Consider the following 15,935-nt stretch of genomic DNA (forward strand, 5'->3'; position numbering starts at 1 on the left):
TGTCTCAAAGGGAAAAAATCAGAGACAATCTCTTAGATTTAAGAATTAAATTCAATAAGAATAACTCCTCTTGAAAAAAAATAGGGAACAGGTAATAAAAAGCAGGACAAAGAATACATATAGAATAACATGTCTCAGAAACTAACAATTAAAATTTCTTAAAATTGAATGATTGGGGCAGAATTGGAGAACAATTGTGATATTTTCTCAAAGAAAGGAAAGAAGATGTAAGGAAATAAAATACTCAGCAATAAAGTTAATAAACAAAATTTCAACATTTAGAAAGTAACTTAAAAAGTCAGTTATGTAGAAATCAGTGGAATGAAGGATAAAGTTGAGAAAATTATCCTAGATATTGCAGGCCTAAATTAAAAGAGACCTTTAAGAGGCAAGTAAAGTAAAATATCTGAATTTAATCCATGGGGTTCCCATGGGGAAGTGGATGGATTTTGCCCCCAGGGGATATTTAGCACTGTCTGGATATATTTTAGTTGTCACAATTTGAGGGTTTACTGGCATCTTGTAGGGTTGCCAGATTTAGGAAAGGAATTAAATAGATATTTGAGAACTGAAATCAATAAAATCTGAAGTAAAAAATTATTGGATGATATCAACAGCTGGAAGTAAGTGACAGGGAAAAGAGTCAGTGCTCTTGAAGACGGATCAATAGAATTTGCATAATATAAAAAATGCACAGTAAAATCTTTGAAAAACACTGAACAGAGCCTCAGGAATATGAGGGACTATAACAAAACATCTAACATTTAAGTCATCTGAATTCCAAGAGAGAAGAAAGAGGATGAGTCTGAAAAAGTACTCAAGAAAATATGCCTGAAAACTTCCAAAATATGGCAAAAGACATAAACTTACAGATTCAAGGAGCTGAGCCAACCCCAACGACAATCAATCCAAAGAAATCCATACCAAGAATACAAATTTCTGGGAAAAAAAAAAAAAAGAAGAAAAAGTCTTGAAAGTAGCAAAGGAATGATAATTCATCAGAAACCAGAAAAGCCAGAAGTGTCACAACAGTTTTCATAGGCTGAAAGTAAAGAACTGTTAACCCAGAATCTTATAATCAGTGAAAATATTTGTCAAGAATGAAGGAGAAATCAAGACATTCTCAGGTAAAGGAACACTAATGGAATTTGTCTCCAGTAGACCTACCTGAAAAGAATGGCTAGATTAAGTTCTCTAAACAGAAAAAAATAATAGAATATGGGATTGTGGAATATCAAGAAGGAAGAAAGAACAAGAGAAAGGGTGAAATATGGGTAAATACAATATATCTTACTTTTCCTCTTCTTTATTGATTAGTTTCCAAATACATTTGAGAGTTGAAGCAGAAATTCAACACGATCCAATGTGGTTCCAAATGTATGTAGAGGAAATATTTGACACATATCTTATAAACAGAGGAGGGTAAAAGGACAGGCAGGGAGGCAAATTTTCTATACTTCACTAGAAGGGGTAACATGTTGACACCATTAGACAGTGATGTTTTATATATATGTAATTAGTATATAGAGCAACTACTAACAATATGCGCAAAGAGATACTCTAAAACTAATCTACAGATAATCAAAATGGAGTTTTAAAATATGTTCTAGTAAACTACTAGAATCAAGAAAGAAAAAAGAGACAGGGCAAAAGAAAAAAAAAAAAAAAGAAAAAACCCTAACAGGATAAACAGAAGGAAAAAAAAATGCCAGATTTAAGCCCTAACATAGCAATAGCAACATTAAATGTCATGGTCTAAAATAAACCAAATTCTTGAAAATTTTGGGTTTTGGATTACAGAAACAGAATAGTGTACACCATTATCAAAAATAACCCTATATTTATGAAACTTATATTTGTAAATATCTCATGTAAAGCTCTCAGCTCAGTCCCTGCCTTGCACAGTGAGCCTGCAATGGTAGCTGCTCTAATCAGAAAACCTCTGGGTGGGGCTCATTGTCATCTGCTTGCTCCTCCTATCAAGTTTCTACAGGGCTGTCTCAAGTGCCTTCCTCCTCCTAATGTATATGCTGTGCACTAAGTGACTTCATCTAACCCCGTAGCTTCAAGTGCCACTGACACCAGGGTCGGGAAACACTTGGCACACATGCTACAATGATCCCTTTTAGCAATCCCCAGGTTTGGCACCCCTGTCATTATTCTCCAGGCAGCCACTTCTAATTCATCAGTTGGAACTTGAAATGAAACCTACTTTTTTTTCTATTCTAGATATATACTAAAGAGTACCAGTTTTAAGTCCACTAACAATTTTCCTTGACTGAACTTCAAAAATCATTGTAATGGTCTACCATAAAATTCAATGTGGATACATATGCATGAAATTAAGAAAAATCAGAGGAGAAATTGGAAAAATCATGACTGGCAGAACAGAAATAGTGTTATATCCTGAAAAGAGATCATCCATAGCCTTGGATCTACTTTTCTAGTTTATGAGAAAAGCCCTCAGACAAGGAACTTGATAGAGTCAGTGTTTTGGTTTGCTAAAGTTGCTGAAATGCAATATATCAAAAATGGACTAGTTTTTACAATGGGAATTTATTAGCTTACAAATTTACAGTTCTAAGGCTATGGAAATGTCCAAATGAAGGCATCAACAGCACGATACCTTCTCTGAAGAAAGGCTGCAGGCATCTGCTTCATCTCTGTCACATGGGAAGTCACATGGCCAGTGTCTGCTGGTCCTTTTCTCCCGGGTTTCATTGCTTTCAACTTCTGGCTTCAGTGGCTTCCTCTCTGAGCTCCTGTGGGTCCCCTCTTAGCTTCTCTAAGGCTTTTCTCTACATCATCTCCTGGCCTTTTCTGTCTTTTTTGGGGTGGGTCACACCTCAATTGAAATAACGTAACCAAAGCTCCCACCCACAACAGGTTTGCACCTACAGGAATGGATCAAAAGAACATGGCCTTTTCTGGGGTACATAACAGCTTCAAACCACCACAGTCAGGATAAGGAATCCTAAAATCTGATATGTTCTGATGCAAGGTCATTATAAGACTGACTGTTTTATTGCATGGTATATTAAAAACACTGGTGAACATGGAATATTTCTCCCTCAGCCAAGATATTAAGATAAAATTTCTGTGAATTAATGATTCAAAACATTAATGTATTATTTGCTGAACTGTATTAAGGAGAAAAAAGGGACTAAGGAATTAATTTGGTATAATAATACATTTTACAAGAGGAAGCTGGAGTTCACAAGCTCATGCCACAATAAAAGACAGGGCAAGAAGTAGGATCTGTATCTTCTACTCCCAAGTCTATACACAACTCTAAATGAGTCGTTGCTCTCAATTTACAAATGCAGAGCAAGTTTAAAGTAAATTTCTGCCATTTTAGTTTGTCTCTCACACTGTTGCAAATTCATGCTGGACATTACAAATATATGCCTTACCAAGTAATTTTTATATAAATTCATATAAAATTTCACTCTTTGCAAACATTTCTTTGAACATAATCAAAGCATGGTGTGCCTGTTTGGATGGTACTGTGTCCCTCAAAATGCCATGTTATTTAAAGCAATCTTGTGGGGGCTGACAAGATTAGTGTTGATTAGGTTGGAATCTTTGGATTAGGTTGTTTCCATAGAGATGTGACCCACCCAACTGTGGGTATTACCTTTGATTTTATGATTTCCATGGAAGTGTGGCCCTGCCCATTCAGCATGGGTCTTGATTAGTTTACCCGAGTCCTATAAAGGTTCAGACAGAAGCTCAGTACTGGCTGCAGCCCAGAGAGGCATTTTGAAGATGGCTATTGAAAGCTGATGCTGATATTTTGGAGAAGGCCATTTCGAAACATAACTTGGGAGCAAGCAGACGCCAGCCATGTGCCTTCCCAGCTAACGGGTTTTCCGGATGCCAGTGACCTTCCTCCAGTGAAGGTACCCTATTGTTATCTTATCTTGGTCACTTTATGGCCTTAATACTGTAACTTTGTAACCAAATAAACCCACTTTATATAAGCCAATCCATTTCTGGTGTTTTGCAAAATGGCAGCATTAGCAAACTGGAATACATGGGTAACCATCTCTACCCTTCTCTCAACCAAACCATATCTAGAGGACTAAGAGATCCTATCTTCCCTATTGTAGGCAGAATAGTGCTCTCCCATAGATGTTCATGTGTCAATTTCCAAAACCTCCAAATACGTTAAATTACATGGGAAAGAGAAATTAAGGTTGCTAATCAGTTAAGTGTAAAATAGATTATCCTGGTTTAGGTGGGGTGGGCCCAATGTAATTACAAGGGTCCTGAAATGTGGAAGAGGGGCAAGGAGGGTCTGTATCAGAGTGACATAATATGAGGAAGAGTTGAGTAGTCATTGCTGGCTTGGAAGTTGGAAGAGGGTCATGAGGCAAGAAATGTGAACAACCAGAAAAGGGATTCCATCTTAGAGTCTCTGTAAAGGAACACAGCTCTGATGATACCTTGATTTTAGCCCAAAGAGACATAATTTGGACTTCTGAACCACATAACTATAAGATATTAAATTTGAGTTGTTTTAAGCTACTAAGCTACGAAGTTTATGATAATTTATTATAGCAGCAATAGAACCAATGTATGTAGGCTCATGTAATGCTTTCCTGTGACCCTGTCAAGAGTAGGATGCTGGTTATAAAGTGTCTACCACAGGGGAATAAAATTATTACTGGGCAATTTTTTGTATTATTAATACAAGTCAACTAAGCAATCCATTCCCTCATAAAATAAAAACCACTCTCAAAATTCAATTCCAAGGAATATTTTTAGGAATATTTTTAGGGTTTGTATTAAATAGGACAAGTTTAACAGAGGCTTCTTCACTCATCTGTGTGTTCAATTCTCTTTACTCACTGCACAATCCATGATAAGCTAAGTTTCTCCATAGCTGGAAACCCCATCCTATGTTTCACTCATTTTCTACAGTTATGTTATCCCTTGTAGTCTAGTGGTAGGTTTGTTCTGAAGCTACAAATTTTCTTAGAACGTGATGGGTAGCAGGGTGATGGCCATAGTTAATTGAGTATTTGCTTCATCTTCAACAAAAAAGAAATGGGAGTTACCAAGAGAAGCAATACAACCTATTGCTTTGCCACTTACCACTGTGCATGTAGCTTAATGTAAGTTGCAATACTTTATTCTCCCTTCCTTCCTTGTGCCTTAAGTGAGATATTTACACACTCTTCAAGTATCCATTTTAATGACTGAAGAAACCATGTTGGAGGCATGCAAAAAAAAACTAAGAATAAAGCCAACTATTAAAACCTGTGACCTGATTCAGAGCATTTAGGTATTAGTTTTTAACAGAATTATATGTTCTGGGAATGAAAAACCCTGTTTCTTTTTTTTTTTTCAGTCCCTCCTACAGATAAGATTCCATTAACTGGCCTGGAATCCACATTTTGGAGGGACAGAAAACTCAAGAGAGAGCACTTTTTAATCCTATGCTTATTTGGATAATGAAACTCCAGATAATTAGAATTGGAATAAAGAATTCAGTGAGGAACCGTAAAAACATATTAGTGTTTATCATTGATCTCAGCATATGAGTTGTTTTAAGTTTGGAATTCTCATCCAGTGCATTAAAACAAGATTAAAAATACTATCATATCTCTAGTAAGATATCAGGGGCATAAGAGAAACTTAACAAACATACACTGAAATAGACTCATTGCTTCCCATCGAGGTGCTGGTCTGTTCTGCACTTAAATCACATGGTTTTCATTCACTTACCATGTGTCTGGCATTCTTCTAGCAGACTCAAGAAATCTTAGCCTATGTAGGACTCCAGTGAGTGTGTGGTGCCAAAACTTTCCTTCTAACCACCAAATGCACCATGCCATGCCTGAATCCTACCAAAGGAAATAGAATAAAAATCCATTGCATTAGAAGAATACTGTGAAAGGGTTGGTTTACATTCATATTTAAAAGCCCCTGAGAGTAGCACATTGACCTGGCAGATCTTCATATGAAAGTACATGTATTCTCTCTTGGTCCCAAGAGTGGGTTCAGCTAAGTTAGCACAGCACCTGGGGGTGAGAGGTAAGCAAGTAGTGAGGGAGGAGTACCTACTTCTTGAGTCTGTCCTGAAAGCATGCCAAGGAAACTCACTTGAAGACCAACAAGAGAGAAAAAAGACAAAGATGTTTGGCTTCCCTTGGCACTCCAATCATTGGGTCTAAGAATAAATAGAAATGATGGCAGCTAGAAACAAGGGAATGAATTTCTTAATTTAGAAGGTTAAAATCTTCAGGGAAATTTCTCTTTCTCTTAAAAACTGAAGCTTCTCTGTTTATTGTCATAATTAGAAAGCATCTTCTGAAAGGCAGGCTGTGGAAACAAGTGGGGTCCAGTACATTAGCAAACATAACCAGAGGATTTAGACCATGAGTCTGCTTTTGTCTCTTGTGGTCAAAATGAGAAATTTCCTGATGCCCTGTAGGTTGTAAGGGAAGGAAGACATAGCTAAATGATTAACCATCCACTATGTGATGGATATTTAGAACATAATAAATAATTACTGAGGTAGCACTCCATTTTGCAGATGAGGTATGTTCTGCAAAGGAGACAATTAGTGTCAGAGTAAGGTTTTAAAACCAGACAGCCAACATCTTTTTTATAAGCCCTCCAGACTCCAGTAAAGAACAATTTCTAGATGTCTCTGACTACTATCTGCAAACCCCCAATGCACTTAGATCAGCAGTGGAATATGGTCAATCTCAGTAAATGTTAGCTGTTACTTGTATTCATAAGAATCAGATGATTTAGAAATTTGCTATTATAAGTAAGGCCCAGCACTTTTTTTTAGTGCAAACTCCAGGCATCCTACAGACAATTGGGGTTTGATTTTGTGGGGTAGAATGCACTGGAATAATATGACTCCTTGGCTAAATGGCAGATAGAAGAATGACAAAAGAGGGAGGAGCGAGGGAGTGTGGGCAGAGGTGGCACACTGTTTAATTCATGAAGCTTTTAAATACCCTTTCCTTCTGTTCAATATAAACTTAGATAGGGGGAGAAACTAAGATGGCAGCTAGGTGAGACAGGGTAAAAACACCTCCATGAAAAACACTAGATAAAAACCAGAAAGTGATCCAGAATACCAGTTACTGCGATGCGCCAGCTGGAGGAGTTCTGCTAGTACCACTGGGGCCATATACTTGGTGAAACCGGGAGTCTGCATTCTGAAACAAGTGAGTAAGCTGGCTGGAAGACCCACAGCCGCATGGCATTGTGGGGAAGTCAGGGCTTGGCATTTGGAGACCTACTGGCTCTTTTTTTTTTAAAAAAAGGGAAAAACCCAGGAGTGGCTGCAGCTGCGATAGTGGGAACCATGCAGTAAAACACATCAAGAGAGGGCTGGGCTGGCCTCTCGGTGTCTGGCCTGGAGGATAGTCTGCTGCAGATACCCTTGGAGCCGGGGAACGAAGGGGAGAGCTGGAAGCAGAAAGAAACCTCGCGGCTCACAGCTGGCTCCCCGGAGGGCTGGATAAACTCCTGCCTGGGGCCGTGCCCACAGCCCAGAGCCCTGCCAGTTGTCCCGGAGCTGGGAAGGAGGAACTGTGTGAGGAGGAGGGGGTTGAGACACCCTGTTCGGACATTTTTGCTTCTGGCTGAGAGCGCCGCTGCATGGCCCAGAGGCCCGGGGCTTCCCTTGAGGGACAGCACGCACTGGTGATGTAGCACGGCATTCCCTTGGCTGAGCTCCTGGAGGATCGCAGCTGGGAGGGGGGACCTGCTTGGAGAACTCAGGGACGCTACGCCAAGTCCGGTGATTTGTGGGACAGTGAGAGAGAGGGTCTGGGGCTGAAATGAAATGAAGGCTTAGACTCTTGCGGCGGCCTTGAATCTCCAGGAACCTGGGGGATTTCAATATTAAAGCTGCCCTTTCTCCCTGGCCACCCGTGCACATGCCCCACATTCAGGGCGGACGGCTCCAGCAACACACCCAAACTGAGTTCTCCAGCTGAACCCCACAAGAATCATTTCCCCACACACCACGGGAACAAGGTTGAGAACTGACATGAGGAGTATAGGTGACTCGCAGACGCCATCTGCTGGTTAGTTAGAGAAAGTGTATGTCACCAAACTGTGTTTCTGAAAAATTAGATCGATATCCTTTTTTTTTACAACTTGAAAGAACCCTATCAATCAAAAGAAATGCCAAGAGACCAAAAACAACAGAAAATCTTAATGCATATGATAAAACCAGATGATATGGAGAATCCAACTCCAAACACACAAATCAAGATATCGGAAGACACTCAGTACTTGGCAGAATTAATCAAAGAACTACAATTGAGGAATGAAAACATGGCAAAGGATTTAAAGGACATCATGAAGACCATGGCCCAGGATATAAGCGACAAAAAGAAGACCCTAGAAGAGCATAAAAAAGACATTGCAAGAGTAAATAAAAAAATAGAAGATCTTATGGAAATAAAAGAAACTGTTGGCCAAATTAAAAAGACTCTGGACATTCACAATACAAGATTAGAGGAAGTTGAACAACGTGTCAGTGTCCTAGAAGTCCACAGAACAGAAAATGAAAGAACAAAAGAAATAATGGAGAAAAAAATCAAAAAAATTGAAATGGATCTCAGGGATACGATAGATAAAATAAAATGTCCAAATTTAAGACTCATTGGTGTCCCATAAGGGGAAGAGAAGGGTAAAGGTCTAGAAAGAGTATTCAAAGAAATTGTTGGGGAAAACTTCCCAAACCTTATACACAATAGAAATACGCAAAGCATAAATGCCCAGCGAACTCCAAATAGAATAAATCCAAATAAACCCTCTCCGAGACATATTCTGATCAGACTGTCAAATACTAAAGAGAAGGAGCAAGTTCTGAAAGCAGCAAGAGAAAAGCAATTCACCACATACAAAGGAAACAACATAAGACTAAGTTGTGACTACTCAGTGGCCACCATGGAGGCGAGAAGACAGTGGCATGACATATTTAAAATTCTGAGAGAGAAAAATTTCCAACCAAGAATACTTTATCCAGCAAAAGTCTCCTTCAAATTTGAGGCAGAGCTTAAATTTTTCACAGACAAACAAATGCTGAGAGACTTTGCCAATAAAAGACCTGCCCTACTTCAGATTCTAAGGGGAGCCCTACCAACAGAGAAACAAAGACAGGAGAAAGCGATATAGAGAATTTTAACAGACATATATAGTACCTTACATCCCAAATCACCAGGACACTCATTTTTCTCTAGGGATCATGGATCTTTCTTCAGAAGGGACCATAAGCTGGGACATAAAACAAGCCTCAATAAATTAAAAAAAAAAAAATTGAATATACTCAAAGCACATTCTCCAAACACAATGGACTACAAGTAGAAGTCAATAATTTTTGAACTGTAACTCCACTATTTACTTCCTACATGATATAAAATACACAAACTCCAATGACAAATCAGTGGTTTTGAACTCAATGTAAAATATGTAATTTTAGACAACTATATAAAGGTGGGGAATGGAGGAGTATAGGAACATAGTTTATATGTCCTAGTGAAGTGAAGGTGGTATCAAAGAAAAACAAGATTGTTATGGATTTAAGAGTTTAATTTTAAGCCCCACAGTAAACACAAAGAAATTATTAGAGAATATAACCATAGAGATGAAAAGTAGAGTGTGGGTTAAGAGAAATGGGGAAAGGGGCAATGGGGAGTTAAGAAATGAGTGTAGGGTTGCTGTTTGAGGTGAAGGGAAATTTCTAGTAATAGATGGTGGGAAAGAGCATTACAACATTCTAAATGTGATTAATCCCACTAATGGAAGGCTAGGGAGGGGGTGGAATGGGAAGATTTAGGCTGTATATATGTTTGCACAATTGGAAAAAAAAAAAAAAAAAAAGACAGTCTAAATAGATGACAATTGAATGTCAAGGATGAACCTGGATGGGATTGGAGGATGGAGGACAGGAGGCTCAAAGGGTCACAGTTGAGACATAAGGAAAAGGAAATACAGAATGTAAGCTTTGTATCATTGTTGAATCTCTTGTACTTCTTAGCTGCGCTTAATGGGATTGTATAAAAGAATGTTCTTGTTCATGGGAACTGTATATGTGAATTATAGTGTTTGTTCAAGGGTGTGTGCAGCTAGCTCTCATATGTTCAGAAGACAGAGCAATAGATGATGGATGATAGATAGGGAGAGAGGGAGGGAGGGAGGGAAATAAATAGCGATGTGACAGCATGTTAAAGTTGGTGGATTGGGCTGTTGGGGGAGGGGGGTCAGGGTATGATGGAATTCTGTGTATGGGGTTAGTATTGTTTTTGCAACTGTTCCTATAACTTTGAATTTATTTCAAAAAAAAAAAAAAAAAAAAAAAACAACCAAAAAAACAACAAAACAAAACTTAAGTAGGATTTGTACTTACCATGCTCTTAGGTCACAATGTTCTCTGTCTGAATTATAGTGTAATCAGCTGGGATAGAAAGGAATTATTAATCCTAGTCCTCCTGCCAAGTCCTTCAACCCCATGTAGACATCAAGGAGATCATCTTTAGAGAAGCCCAGAAGGCTGGTCCTGGAGTTAAGTTTGGGGCTGACCTCAGGGCTGTGAGCTATGTTGGAATTCAATACATTTCTTCTATTAACAATCTGGGAAAATGCTTCAGTGTTCCTCAAACTTCAAAGAATTTTGGGACAAAAGATTACCCCATCTCAGAGAACAAATGAGAAAAATATCATAAAACCTCTATCTTACCATAGGATATTTCAAAACAACAATATTTCTAAATAAGGAAAAGGAGGCAGGAGAAATGACTGCATTTTTGAAGAAGTGAACCCTTACCTGTGGCCTCAGTGGCTTCATCCTCTAAGCTGGGGGTGGCTGGCTCCACATCAGGAAATAAATCTGGGAACACAAATGGAAGATGGTTGTAGTCACAAGGTAATGTCAGGAATCAGAAGAAAGCAGGCGTTCCCTCAGGTATGCAAAAGATGCCAGCCCACCCTATAGAGGCCCTTCAATGATAGACTCTAATGGAACCAAAAAAGGAAAGCACAGCTCAAGTACTTCCACAAGAAATTACAACCACTGTTTCCATACCCATACCGTTCCCAACTATGTTTTTTGTCTGAAGGAAAGCGTGGAATATAAAGTAGTACATTGACCAAATGTGGCTTGCAATAAGCCTCTCTTCCGCCAAAAGCAAATAGTCCAATTAGTGCCCAGGAGTATATTTTAGTGCTCCTGCCCCTCACTCATTGGAGGGTTCAATTTAAAGAGGAGCATTTGATACTGAGCCTCCAAATGTGAATAGGAGTCTTGGTCAGACAAGAAGAGAATGAAAATTCCAAACACTCCCCCTCTCTAATTCTCCCAGTTTCCTTAAGGCAAAAAAAAAAAAAAAAAAAAAAAAAGCCAAGAGAAGCTAAGGGACTAGGAAAACTGCTGTTTCCAAGGAACAAGAGAAAAAATGGAATCAACTGTAAAATGGGCTACTTTTACCATTTTTCATTTAATAAAGGACCTCATTTCCATCTGTTTCATAGAACACACTCTAGATCTTTTAGGGTTTTCTAATCATATAAGCATCTTAACCCCATGGGTGTTTCTGTCTGCCTAGTTTGGCTGATTACAGACACCCTGCCTATGAAGCCAAAATCATTAGCTCTCTAATTTAGTCACTTTGTTTTATGTACACTCATATATACCAAAGAACCCCAAACTCAGCATGTGATAAATCAAGTGCTATCAGAGGTGGAGCTGGGAGGAAGAGGGCAGGGGGAAGAATCTATTTTAATGCAAACAAATAAACACCCCTCATCCTTAGAAATCCACTTGAATGCAACAGTACCTAGAAAGGAAAGCTCCAACACTGGCTTCTTTCCCTCTTCTGGATCTTCAGGATGTCTATTTCTTTCCTTTCTCAATGAGCTTCATAAGTTCCCATTGCAGCCCCACTGCTTTCCAATGCATGTGACTGAGTAGTTACTAAAGCACTTGGAATTTTCCAATATACACTGTAAAATGTGCACATACCAGAGGACTTTTTAACCTGAATTGAATAGAAAAAAGCCTCTAAAACACCCAAAAGTGACTGACTGGAACCCACAGAAAAACTTCTGTAGTTTTCTAATCACACACCCTAATCACATCTGGCTCAGCATTGCTAATTTTATGAGCTCAACAACAAAAGAAAACCCTCAAATCTTAGCTTACCCACTGTTGGGGATTGAACTGTGATCCCCACAAAAGCCATGATCTAATCCTAACCCCTGGTCCTGTGGTTGTGAACTCATTTTAAACAGGATCTTTGAAGATGTTATTAGTTAAGATGTACACACACTGAATGGTGGTGAGGCTTAATCCAATTGGGCTGAAGTCCTTATGTTCAAAGAAACTGGATGCAGAAAGAGAAGCCATGAGGAACAGCCTGGAGCTGCAACCCAGAAGAGAAAGGAGAAGATGCCACCAAGTGCATTGCCATGTGATCCACTGGCCAAGGAGCCCCAAGTTTGCTGACCAGCCAGAATATGCCAGCTAGCCAGACAATATCGACCCCAGGAGGGAGCCAGCCTTCTAGCCTCTGCAAGCTGAATTCCTGCTATTAAACCAACCCATTGCATTGTATTTGCTTTAGCAGCTGGGAAACTAATATACCCACTCAGCTACCCAAGGCCTCAGAGCACAGCTGCTGAACCCCACCTGAAACAAAGACCTCATAAATTATTACTCAATTTCACATTACAACTTTCACTGCAGGACTCTCCTCTTGCTTGCTCTACACACACACACACACACACACACACACACACAGAGTGAAAAGATTTTGGCCCCACTGTACAAAATATCTCTGAACAGTGTACTTCCCCGGGCTGCAGTGGGGATAGCCACAGCCAGAGCCAACAGGGCAGAGAAAACCAGCACATTCCTGAGTATGGTGCCAGTGGGGGCAGCAGGAGATGAATGGAGGGAGGCAGGCAGAGAGCACGCACTGAGGTATGTGGGACCCAGAACACCAGCATTGGGTTATACCTGGGAGAAGTTCCTAATGACAATTGTAACTGAGCAGTGTGGTTTAAATATTGAAGACAGTACTTTTGATTCATTGGGGCTTCTCTAACACAAGATATACACTGCTGCATCCCTTGCCCTCTAAACTGCAAAGTGCTGAATTTAATGTTACTATAGGCAACAACACTACTGCAGTGCACGGCAAAGTTAGCCCAATATACAATGACTGGTGCCTACAGCTGGCACACTGGGGAGTCTAGTATGCACAACCTAACAACGGTCTGGAAATGTTCGAGGGTGCCCCTAGGACTGGAGCACCACATGGCTTCTTGGGTAGATGTTAATTCTGCGCTTACCTGGCCTGTCCATGACTGCGCCCTAGTTAGCTCCTCGGCCAGCAGGGAGGACCTTCTGCATCACTACAGTGAAACGTAGTCTATTCATACAGGGTGGCAGGAAGGACTTTTGCCAAGTGTCACTGGGATTGGCAAGGTGTCGATGCCCACCTAACTAAAAAGTAAGATAGATGTAGCCATTAATCACCTAACTGGAGAGACAAGGGGAATACTTCAGCTCTGGCATTAAGAAGAGCCAACTCTTTACCATATGTGGGGATCATTTGTATTATGCCTTTCCCCCATACTTGTGGGGCAATCTGGTTTAGGATATACACTTCCCAACATCACTTGGGAAAGAAACATATCATCCTCTAAAATCCCCAATCTGGGCTCTTTTGTACATCACAGCAACTGCACAACAGAAAACCGCCTCCTGAGATGCAGCAGTGCCTTCCACCAGGCAGTCTGTGCCCTGATCCACAGAATAGGTGTACATGAACAAGAAAAGGCTATATATAATATGTCCAGTCTTATCAAAAGGTGATTTAATTCTACAATTGATTTTTTGGAGCTTCTCCAACACAAGATACACAGTGCTGCATCCCTTGCCCTCTAAACTGCAGAGTGGTGGGCACACTGATGGTGCAAACTGGAGGTACAGGAGAGAGATGTTTTCAGATAAATGAATCAGGACATGTTGTGAGTAACAGAGAAGGCATAAAAAATGCAATTCATGTCCTCCACCAGATTGGCAAAATACAGCCCTCTGACATCTTCAGATTGTTTGGGCCAGGCAATTGTTAGGGTAGCCCATTGTGATTCCTCCTCCAAGCAGGCCTGATCCCCCTCCTCAAATGTTGCCTAAAGATTATAGGAAAATGGTGCATGAAAGTGACATCTATGAGACATGCCCCATTCAGCTCACCATCCAGAAAGAACAAAAGGCATACCAAGATTTTTATTGCTTTGATTTCCTGTTTATTGGACTCATTGGAAAAGTTGGATATTGAACTGTGGGAGGGGACAGTCTGAGCATGGGCTGCCAACTTTCTGTGGGACTCACAAATAAACCATGTGCTTGTGACCAGATGTGGCAGCCTGTCACCTAGAATGGGATGATGATAAATGTGAGCTGACCCCCATCTCAGGAGTGCCTGCAGATCAAACCAACCCCTTAGCAGATAGTAGCCTGAATGAAGATGCTTGTTTATTTGCAGTTCGCCTGTCCCTGTTTCAGCATTGCACACGGGATATGTGTGGAGGAGGATGGGTAGGAACAGGTCATTTGTAATTTTACTTTATAACCCTCTGTATCATAGGAGTCAAATCTAGAGCAGGGATCTTAGAATTTGAGCTATGCATATTCAGGTTTGCTCTTTGAGTTATCTCCCTTGGGAAGTAGGCAAATGAGTACTATATGAATGATGAAAAAAGCAAAATTATATTTTATTATTAGAAGTGTGGAGAGAGGAAGAGACATTTACTTCTCATTGAATATCCATATGCTACCTCATAATTCCCTTGCATTCAGTCTGGGCTATATGAGTGAACTTATAGCTAAATTATGTGCCACTTTGGGCTGATCCGTTTAAGATCTTGAGCATGAGCCTCCATGTCCTCCTCCCCTGTGAGACCTTGAAGGCCACATTTGGGTGTTAAATATTCCATTAGCCTGAGTCTTTTGAGAGACTATGTGGAGAACTGCCTCTGCCCTCCCCTGTATGACGAAACTAAATTGGTTATGCAATATGAGGTAAGAAATTAACCTTTTATGATGCTAATGTTTTGGATGCTACAACACAGCTTATCTTTTTCTGTCTCATACAAACAGTAAAAAGCTTTCAATAATTAATAGCCAGTGAAAGTGAAATGATATATGGTTTTTGATATTTTATATATACCTCATCAGAATTAAAGATAATTAAGTACATTGGACCACTACTAAAAAAATGACCCCAAAAATGTACAAAAAAACAAATATTTTATTTAGGCTTGCAGATTCTGTGGATCAGGAATCCAGACAGGGCACAGAAGATGGCTCATCTGGAGTTTCACCTAGGATTCCTCAGACACCTGAATATGAGTCAAATGGCAGGAGCTAGAATCACCAAGCGTATTGTTTACTCATAAAACTGATACTAGACGATGATGAGTCAAAGTCCGGGTTTACTGCTGTTGAGCAGAGTGTCCACATGAGACCTCTTCCTGTGACTTAGGTTTCCTCACTGCACGGTGGCCGCAGTGTAGACAGACTTAGCACACAGTGGCTCAAGGCTCTGAGAAGTAGCGTTCCAGCGACTAAGGCAAAACCTGCACGTTCTTTTTGAGACCTTTGGAAGTCACATACTGTAGTTTCCACTGTATTCCACTTTTGGAGTCACACACTTCAAGAGGAGAGTTTTAGTCCCCTGATCACTATACAAAGAAGGTCAAAGAATTGGTGGGCATGTTTAAAAACTGTCAAAGCCTCCAAAAAATTGTGGTGTAACATCAGAGAGCAGATTTTACTTAAACTTTGGGTACTTTATAAATAACATAGATATAATGGTAAGGTGAGTCATTAAGATAATATTTGACCATGCTTTTAGATATTTGGTACATGTGGTGATCTTGAAAATGTG

The sequence above is a fragment of the Choloepus didactylus genome, chromosome 8, assembly GCF_015220235.1.
Source record: "Choloepus didactylus isolate mChoDid1 chromosome 8, mChoDid1.pri, whole genome shotgun sequence".
Lineage (NCBI taxonomy): Eukaryota > Metazoa > Chordata > Mammalia > Pilosa > Megalonychidae > Choloepus > Choloepus didactylus.